The sequence below is a fragment of the Ovis canadensis genome, chromosome 15 (genome assembly GCF_042477335.2).
Source record: "Ovis canadensis isolate MfBH-ARS-UI-01 breed Bighorn chromosome 15, ARS-UI_OviCan_v2, whole genome shotgun sequence".
NCBI classification, from domain to species: Eukaryota; Metazoa; Chordata; class Mammalia; order Artiodactyla; family Bovidae; genus Ovis; species Ovis canadensis.
Window position 1 is genome coordinate 77998649 of NC_091259.1, and position 9223 is coordinate 78007871.

The 9223-nt window shown below is 39.8% G+C and overlaps 1 non-coding gene across 1 annotated transcript; it reads left to right on the forward strand.

Annotated features, from left to right (window-relative positions):
• Positions 1–1651: 1651 nt before the first annotated feature.
• Positions 1652–1723, forward strand: TRNAW-CCA (transfer RNA tryptophan (anticodon CCA)). The gene has a single exon. It is a non-coding gene; the product is annotated as a tRNA-Trp (tRNA).
• Positions 1724–9223: the final 7500 nt, after the last annotated feature.

Consider the following 9223-nt stretch of genomic DNA (forward strand, 5'->3'; position numbering starts at 1 on the left):
TGAACACACCACATACTCAAGAAAACCCACTGAGGTGCTAGCCTATTCTAACAATGTCCTGGGCTGTGGATAGCAAGCTGAGCCACACAACTGTTATCATTGCATAATACCACACAAGCGATACTCTTATACACTTTATGATGCCACACAAGTGTTACCTCTTCACCACAGGAGCTCCCATTTCTCCCCTTGAAATTCTGCCCAGGAACCACATGGGAATGCATTTCCACATGAGAGGTTCTACTTTTTAATGATAGTTTTGGTATCCTCCTCCTACCCCAACAGAGAATATGAAAAATAATCTATCAAAGCTCTCTATATTGTAGAAACTAACAAATTAAACACAGCTGCTTCAAATGGTGAAAGACTTTATGAAATTTAAAATTTATTTAAATTTGTTTCCAATATTGCCTGATTGTATACAGAATATCTTTTGGTAGAGAAGGTATTGTTTCTCTGTGTGTCAGTATATCAAAAGCCACTTGAATATTCAAATATAAATTCATTCATCCATTCAAAAATAAACAGAAAGCTGGCTAATACCATGTTTGGTCAATGCATCCCATTTCTGAGCATAAAGTTAGAAACATGTTCTATGATCATACAGTTTCCATATTGCTATTCTGCAATCACTGTAAGATATTTGTTTGATCTAGAGTTACTTTAATGATACGAAGAGGCTTGTAAAACTTGGTTAAGAAGAAGCTGCCTTAGTATGTTTACATTAGACTCCAGTTGATTTATTTTCCCATCACTAAGCCCAACTGGACTAAAAAGAACATATGAAGACAGTACATTTTTTTTTTCTTTGTAGTCTGTAGCAGTTTACGGTCAAGGCAAAAAGTCCAAATTTGGTAATGAACTGTATTTTCAGAATCCTTGCCCCTGCCCGCTGCCTCCCACCCCCACCAAATAACTCTGGTAACTTGAGAAGTAGTTCAGTGATGCAAAATCAGTCTGGGTGTATTCCAAATGGCTTTTCCTTTGACACTTCCGGGTCTTCAGTTTGGCTCTCTAATGTGCCAACAAGATTCACAGACATCAACTCTGTGTCAAAAAGTGAGGCTGATTGCTTTGGTCAGACCCAAAGATTCCTGCCTAGTGAAGAATAAATTTGCCTGGTGTGCAGGACTTTGGACCCTTGTTGGGTATAATGTTTCCTGTGTTCCTGAGAAATATGAGCACAGTAGGAAAAGCACTAGATTGAAGTCATGAGATGCATATTAGTGATTATATCTACAAACCATATAGCTGGATAAATGATCTTCACATTTGAAGTGAAGTGTTTTAATTTCAAGTCCAGTGTTTTTCTATTCTAATACAAGGTTTTTAAGGTCATATATTACTGTCTAACCCAACAAATTTCTGAAACCATCAAAAATTTGTTGAAATGTAAAATAATATTCAGTCATCACTCATTAGAATCCATTTATTGATGTCAAAATACTATGTATTCCTTTGATTCTTATTTATATTTGTGTTCACATAAATCAAGGGTAATTATATTAGTGTTGTTGACCATAGCACCCTGAGTAACTATAATGTGCTTCCTATATCATAGATTTTTAATAAACATTTAATAAATGAATGAATGAATGAATGAATGTCTCCGCTTGGTCGAGTTCTGCGTAGTCCTTTTTGTTCTTCTTCTTCCCTGGTGGCTCAGAGGTTAAAGCGTCTGCCTCCAATGCAGGAGACCCAGGTTCGATCCCTGGGTCGGGAAGATCCCCTGGAGAAGGTAATGGTAACCCACTCCAGTATTCTTGCCTGGAGAATTCCATGGATGGAGAAGCCTGGTAGGCTACAGTCCACGGGGTCACAAGAGTCGGACACAACTGAGCGACTACACCTACACACCTTTAGTCACTATATCAGGCACCAAGCATTAGATAAGAAAGAAGTGCTAAGACTTGTTCACCTTTAACATCTAGCTCCAAAAGTTTTGTCTGACTCTCGTTAGTCTTCACACATAGTCCTGATTGCCAGCAGTATCCAGATATGCTAATCCCTTCTCCTGTATCTACCTTGGTTGTGCCGTGTACATTCTATTTAAATGAGAGCAATTTGGGATCACTTTTAACCCACAACATTTTCAGGAGAATGCTCCTTCTACCCTAACCCAGCAAGATGCTCTCCTTTCAAGAGCCACATCAGCAGGAGTGATACATCCCCTCAATTTGCAAAAGATAAACCAAACATACTTTCTTCTTCATGTAACAAGACTGCTTTCCCCTGCTTTCTTAGTTCCACATCTCCACTGTTTTTATTTCAGTTTTCTAGATCTGACACCACTTTATTTCTTAATCATTCATTTCCCAGGTAACTCATGGTTTTCTATTTTATTTAAACCATGAGCTCTACTTTTTCATGTACCATGTTCTTGGATGGGTCTTAAAATTTCTCAACAAATGTAGATGTAGGCATCACCCCATGGGGTCCAGTTCAGTCCAGTCACTCAGTTGTGTCTGATTCTTTGCAACCCCATGGACCATAGCATGTCAGGTGTCCTTGTCCATCATCAACTCCCGGAGTTTATGTAAACTCATCTCCATTGAGTTGGTGATGCCATCCAACCATCTCATCCTCTGTTGTCCCCTTCTCCTCCTGCCTTCAATCTTTCCTAGCATCTGGGTCTTTTCAGGGTTACATTTATCCTAAGAGGAATTCTCATAATAACACAGAATGACAAGAGGAATATATTTTCCTTTAGGAGAAACCACTAAGGACCAACAAAGGTCCAGATAGTCAAAGCTATGGTTTTTCCAATAGTCATGTATGGATGTGAGAGTTGGATTATAAAGAAGGCTGAGTGCTGAAGAATTGATGCTTTAGATTTGTGGTTCTGGAGAAAACTCTTGAGAGTCTCTTGGATTGCAAGGAGATCAAACCAGTTAATCCTAAAGAGAATCAACCCTGAATGTTCATTTGGAGGACTGAGGCTGAAGTGAAAGCTCCAATACTTTGGCCACCTGATGTGAAGAGTTGATTCACTGGAAAAGACTCTGATGCTGGGGAAGATTGAGGGCAGAAGGAGAAAGGGGTGACAGAGGATGAGATGGCTGGATGGTATCACTGACTCAATGAACATGAATTTGAGCAAACTCCAGGAGATAGTGGAGGACAGAGAAGCCTTGTGTGCTACAGTTCATGGGATTACAAAGAGTCAGATACAACTTAGTGACTGAATAACAACAAAGGAGAGAGCTATTTCCAGAGAGAGGAAGAGAAGGAAGGAGGGAAAGAGGGAAAGAGAGAAGGAGGAGAGAGATAGCATTAATTAAATGAAGTAGTAGAGGAAATAGCTTGATATTAAAAGACAACTGATGATTTTCAATATTGGAAACTAAGGGAGTTGATAGCTGAATGTCTGTAGTGTGTGTTTATCAACCATTATGAAACTGTGTGTCTGATTTTGGAAATGAAGTATTAAGTATGTCTCATTTTGTAAAATATACTTTTTAAAGGATTTTGCTTTAAGGAATAAAACTCTGGTAAAACTCCGCAGGGGGAAAAAACTATATCGTGAGCTGCATTTTCCTAGAGAGGATGTGGCACTCTAATCCTAAAACCTGCTTCAAGATGGCAAATGAAGAAGAATCTGCCCTTCTGTGTTTATGATTGATGAAAGTCAGCCTGTGATTGCCTCCCTAGGGAGAATATATAATCAAGAAAGTAAAATTCCTTCTCTGCCTCTATGCTGCCATTTGAGCACTTAGATATTAAGAAACTCAAACATGAAGAAATCTTTCTCTAAATTCAAACTGTTTTTCAGAATTTCATCCCTCTGGTCAACTATTCCTCCTATAGAAAGGCTTCAGTTCTATTTCAAGCCAAGGCAGCAACTGTGGACACAGAGTCATGTACTTTTGTAATGATGTCCCAAATTGATCATTAGGAGCATTTGGGGTCCTACTGTGTCTTAATTTTCTTACATGTAAAACAGAGGTTCCCAACCTATCCAGGCTGATTTGAGTATCAAATCTTTTAATGTGCATAATGACACTTGAAAATTATAAAGCTCTCTAGTGAATGCAACATTTTATAATTGAAATAGTTATTTGAAACTGAGTTCTAGCTTTATCATAATCGTATAAAAGACATTGCATGATGTTAGCAGAGATTATAGGATGTAGAGATCAAAGAGCAGGGATCAAGACCTAATTCAGCCTTTTTTAGGGTAAAAGAACCATAGGAACATCACTTAATCATGCTTGCGTTCAGTCACTCAGTCATGTCTGACTCTTTGAGACCCTATGGACTGTAGGCCGCCAGGCTCCTCTGTCCATGGGGATTTTCCAGGCAAGACTACTGGAGTGGGTTGCCATGCCCTCCTCCAGGGGATCGTCCCAACCCAAGGGTCAAACCCAGGTCTCCTACATTGCAGGTGGATTCTTTACCATCTGAATGACCAGGGGAGCCCTAACCATGCTTGCTTTTCCTAATATATAAATTAGAGGCAACAGTACTACCTACCACACAGTGAAGTGTGCATGCCTGCTCAGTTGTGTCCTACTCTTTGAGACCCTATGGACTGTAGCCCACCAGGCTCCTCTCTTCATGGGATTCTCCAGGCAAGAATACTAGATTGGATGGCCATTTCTCCTCCAGGGGATCTTCCCGACCCAGAGATCGAACCCGTGTCTCCCACATATCCTGCATTGATAGGTGGATTCTTTATCACTGAGTCAATGATAGTAGTCAGTTCTTGTAGATGTACTATGGTGATTTTTAAGTGCTAAATTCACGTATTTTCAGCAACACATTGATGACTTAACTGAAAAACTGTAGGAAGTAGACGTGACTATTTCAGAGATCTTTGCAAGGCTGCCATATTTCTATTGCTATTTTCTTGATCTCTAGTAAGAAAAAAAAAAAATCTAGCTCTAATCAGAAGTCAGATGATCCTTGGACAACTTTGAGAGATCTCCAGTGAGTCTGATGGATTTTGAAAATTTAAGTCTTAAGTAAATGCAATGCTCATTTTTCTTATACTTGTTTGCTTATATAAAGTAGAAAAAAATGTATTTGCTGGTGTCATTATGAAATTACACTTTTATTTCATGTATTCTCTAAATAAACTTTGGCCTGCTTTGGTAAAAATACAAACAAAAACATCACTCATCTTTTGACTAACATATATGCTTTAGCAAGTTATAATTAAACCATCTGTCTCCTTTGTTATTAACTTTAGGAAATTTTTTAAAAGTTGATTTTATAAGACAGTGTAAAATTTGGTTCTGATTTCAGCTTGCTGATAATAACAATTAGTCATTCAAATGTTGTTATTGATTGTTGACAATTCACTCTACTAAAAAGAAAACTCTTTGAGTAGCTATTCTTTTTTCTCGCAAAAACACTATTTTAAAAGGCCTACTAGCTAATGTGTAAGCAAATGTCAAGCAAATGCTTATGGAAAAAGGCTCTGATGCCCTTGTCCACATATCCCGTAAATGCCCAGGCTGAATTTTTCATATAACGTGACTTATACCATCTAGGTATCTTTGTGCATATTCTGCCTAATTCCAATTCCTTTCTCCAAACTAAGATACGTGTTGGTCTGTTGAAATAACTATCATGAAGAAGAACATGCTAGGCACTCAAGGACGTGTGCTTGTCACTCGTGTCATTTTCTGGTGACAAGAATGGATTCCTGCAATGTCGCATGTTCCTACTTGCTAGGTCCCTTACCCATGTCTCCACCCAGAGCTCCGAAAACAGGACGGGTATTTCACAGAGCACAGATTTCCCATGCACATGCAAACAGAATGGAATTGACCTTATGGATCCTTCTCATTGATCTAGTGCTCACAGCAGTTTGGGGCTTCCCAGATGTCTCAACGGCTCTCAGATTGCATAAATAATCTGCCTGCAGTGCACAGACACAGGTTTGATTCTGTGGTCAGGAAGATCCCCTAGAGAAGGAAACTGAAACCCACTCCAGTATTGCCTGGGAAATCTCATGGACAGAGGAACCTGGCGGGCTATATTCCATGGGGTCCAAAAAGACTTGGATTTGATTTAGCTACCAAACTACAATAGTACAATAACAATTACCTTTAACTCTGTTTAATACAAACACCTTTGTTTATGTGACTATAGAGCCTATAACACTATTCTTTGAGATATATAGATAGAAATAGAACATATTTAGACACTTAGTTAATATATTTGGTGGGAATATAGTGTACTGTAAGTTGCTCAGTTGTGTTAGACTCTTTGTGAACCTAGTGGACTAGAGCCCACCAGGCTCCTCTCTCCATTCTCCAGGCAAGATACTGAAGCGGGTTTTCATTTCCTTCTCCAGAGGATCTTCCAAACCCAGGTATCGAACCCAGGTCTCCTGCATAGGAGTCAGATTCTATTTTTTTTTTTTAACAGAAGTATTTTTATTTATTTATTTTTTACTTTACAATATTGTATTGGTTTTGCCATACATCAACATGAATCCACCACGGGTGTACATATGTTGCCAATCCTGAATCCCCCTCCCACCTCCCTCCCCATACCATCCCTCTGGGTCATCCCAGTGCACCAGCCCCCAAGCATCCTGTATTATACGTCGAACCCGGACTGGCGATTTGTTTCTTATATGATATTATACATGTTTCAATGCCATTCCCCCAAATCATCCCACCCTCCCTCTCTCCCACAGAGTCCAAAAGACTGTTTTATACATCTGTGTCTCTTTTGCTATCTCACATACAGGGTTATCGTTACCATCTTTCTAAATTCCATATATATGTGTTAGTATGCTGTATTGGTGTTTTTCTTTCTGGCTTACTTCACTCTGTATAATAGGCTCTAGTTTCATCCACCTCATTAGAACTGATTCAAATGGATTCTTTACCCTCTGAACCAAGAAAGAAACCCCTACCTCAGATATCAAATTAGGTCTTCCCTCCTAAATGTTTCCTCAACACTGAAATCACCAATACCACTCATGTAACATTTTGAAGCATAATTTATTATCCTTTATTTTTTTCAACTTCTGGTTGTAGACACTGTGAAATTTATGATGTGGTCTTAGAAAAGTTTTTATATTTGAAAGTGAAACTGAAAGTCACTCAGTTGCTGCAGACTCTGTGACTTCATAGACTATACAGTCTATAGAATTTTCCAGGCCAGAATGCTGGAGTGTGTAGCCTTTTGCTTCTCCAGGGGATCTTCCTAACTCAGGGATCAAACCAAAATCTCCCATGTTGCAGGCAGATTCTTTACTAGCTGAGCCACAAAGGAAGCACAAGAATACTAGAGTGGGTAGCCTATCCCTTCTCCAGCAGATCTTGTAGACCACCCAGGAGTCGAACCAGGGTCTCCTGCATTTCAGGTGGATTCTTTATCAACTCAGCTATCAGGAGAGCTCTGTTCTTATATTTGTGATCAGTGGATAAATAACTCCAGAAAGAATGAAGGGGGGCAGCCAAAGCAAAAACAACACCCAGTTGTGGACGGAACTGGTGATAGAAGCAAGGTCTGATGCTGTAAAGAGCAACATTGCATAGGAACCTGGAATGTCAGGTCCATGAGTCAAAGCAAATTGGGAGTGGTCCAACAGGAGATGGCAAGAGTGAACATCGACATTCTAGGAATCAGCGAACTAAGATGGACTGGAATGGGAGAATTTAACTGAGATGACCATTATATCTGCTACTGTGGGCAGGAATCCCTTAGAAGAAATGGAGTAGCCATCATGGTCAACAAAAGAGTCTGAAATGCAGTACTTGGATGCAATCTCAAAAACGACAGAATGATCTCTGTTCGTTTCCAAGGCAAACCACTCAATATCACAGTAATCCAAGTCTATGCCCCAACCAGTAACACTGAAGAAGCTGAAGTTGAACAGTTCTTTGAAGACCTACAAGACCTTCTAGAAACACCCAAAGAAGGTGTCCTTTTCATTATAGGGGACTGGAATGCAAAAGTAGCATGTCAAGAAACACATGGAGTAACAGGCAAATTTGGCCTTTGAGTATGGAATGAAGCAAGGCAAAGGCTAATAGAGTTCTGCCAAGAGAATGCACTGGTCATAGCAAACACCTTCTTCCAACAACACAAGAGAAGACTCTACACATGGACATCACTAGATGGTCAACACCAAAATCAGATTGATTATAGTCTTTGCAGCCAAAGATGGAGAAGCTCTCTACAGTCAGCAAAAACAAGACTAGGAGCTGACTGTGGCTCAGATCAGGAACTCCTTATTGCCAAATTCAGACTGAAATTTAAGAAAGTGGAGAAAACCACTACACCATTCAGTTATGACCTAAATCAAATCCCAGACTGGTTCCAATTAGGAAAAGGAGTATGTCAAGGTTGTATATTTTCACCCTGCTTATTTAACTTATATGCAGAGTACATCATGAGAAACGCTGGGCTGGAGGAAGTAGAAGCTGGAATCAAGATTGCTGGGAGAAATATCAATAACCTCAGATATGCAGATAACACTGCCATTATGGCAGAAAGTGAACAGGAACTAAAGAGCCTCTTGATGAAAGTGAAAGAGGAGAGTGAAAATGTTGGCTTAAGGCTCAACATTCAGAAAACTAAGATCATGGCATCCAGTCCCATCACTTCATGGGAAATAGATGGGGAAACAGTAGCTGACTTTATTTTTCTGGGCTCCAAAATCACTGCAGATGGTGATTGAAGCCATGAAATTATAAGACGCTTTCTCCTTGGGAGAAAAGTTATGCAAACCTAGACAGCATGTTGAAAAGTAGAGATATTACTTTGTCAACAAAGGTCCATCTACTCAAGGCTATGGTTTTTCCAGTGGTCATGTATGGATGTGAGAGTTGGACTGTAAAGAAAGCTGAGTGCAGAAGAATTGATGCTTTTGAACTGTGGTGTTGGAGAAGACTCTTGAGAGTCCCTTGGACTGCACAGAGATCCAACCTGTCCATCCTAAAGGAGATAAGTCCTGGGTGTTCATTGGAAGGACTGATGTTGAAGGTGAAACTCCAGTAGTTTGGCCACCTAATGCGAAAAGTCAATTCATTTGAAAAGACTGTGCTGCTGAGAAAGATTGAGGACAGGAGAAGAAAGGGATGACAGAGGAAGAGATGGTTGGATGGCATCACCAACTCAATGGACATGGGTTTGGGTGGACTCTGGAAGTTGATGATGGACAGGGGGGCCTGGCGTGCCCCTAGGAGTCAGACACGACTGAGTGAGTAAACTGAACTGAAAACCATATTTAAGAAAATCTCATGATCATTTTCTT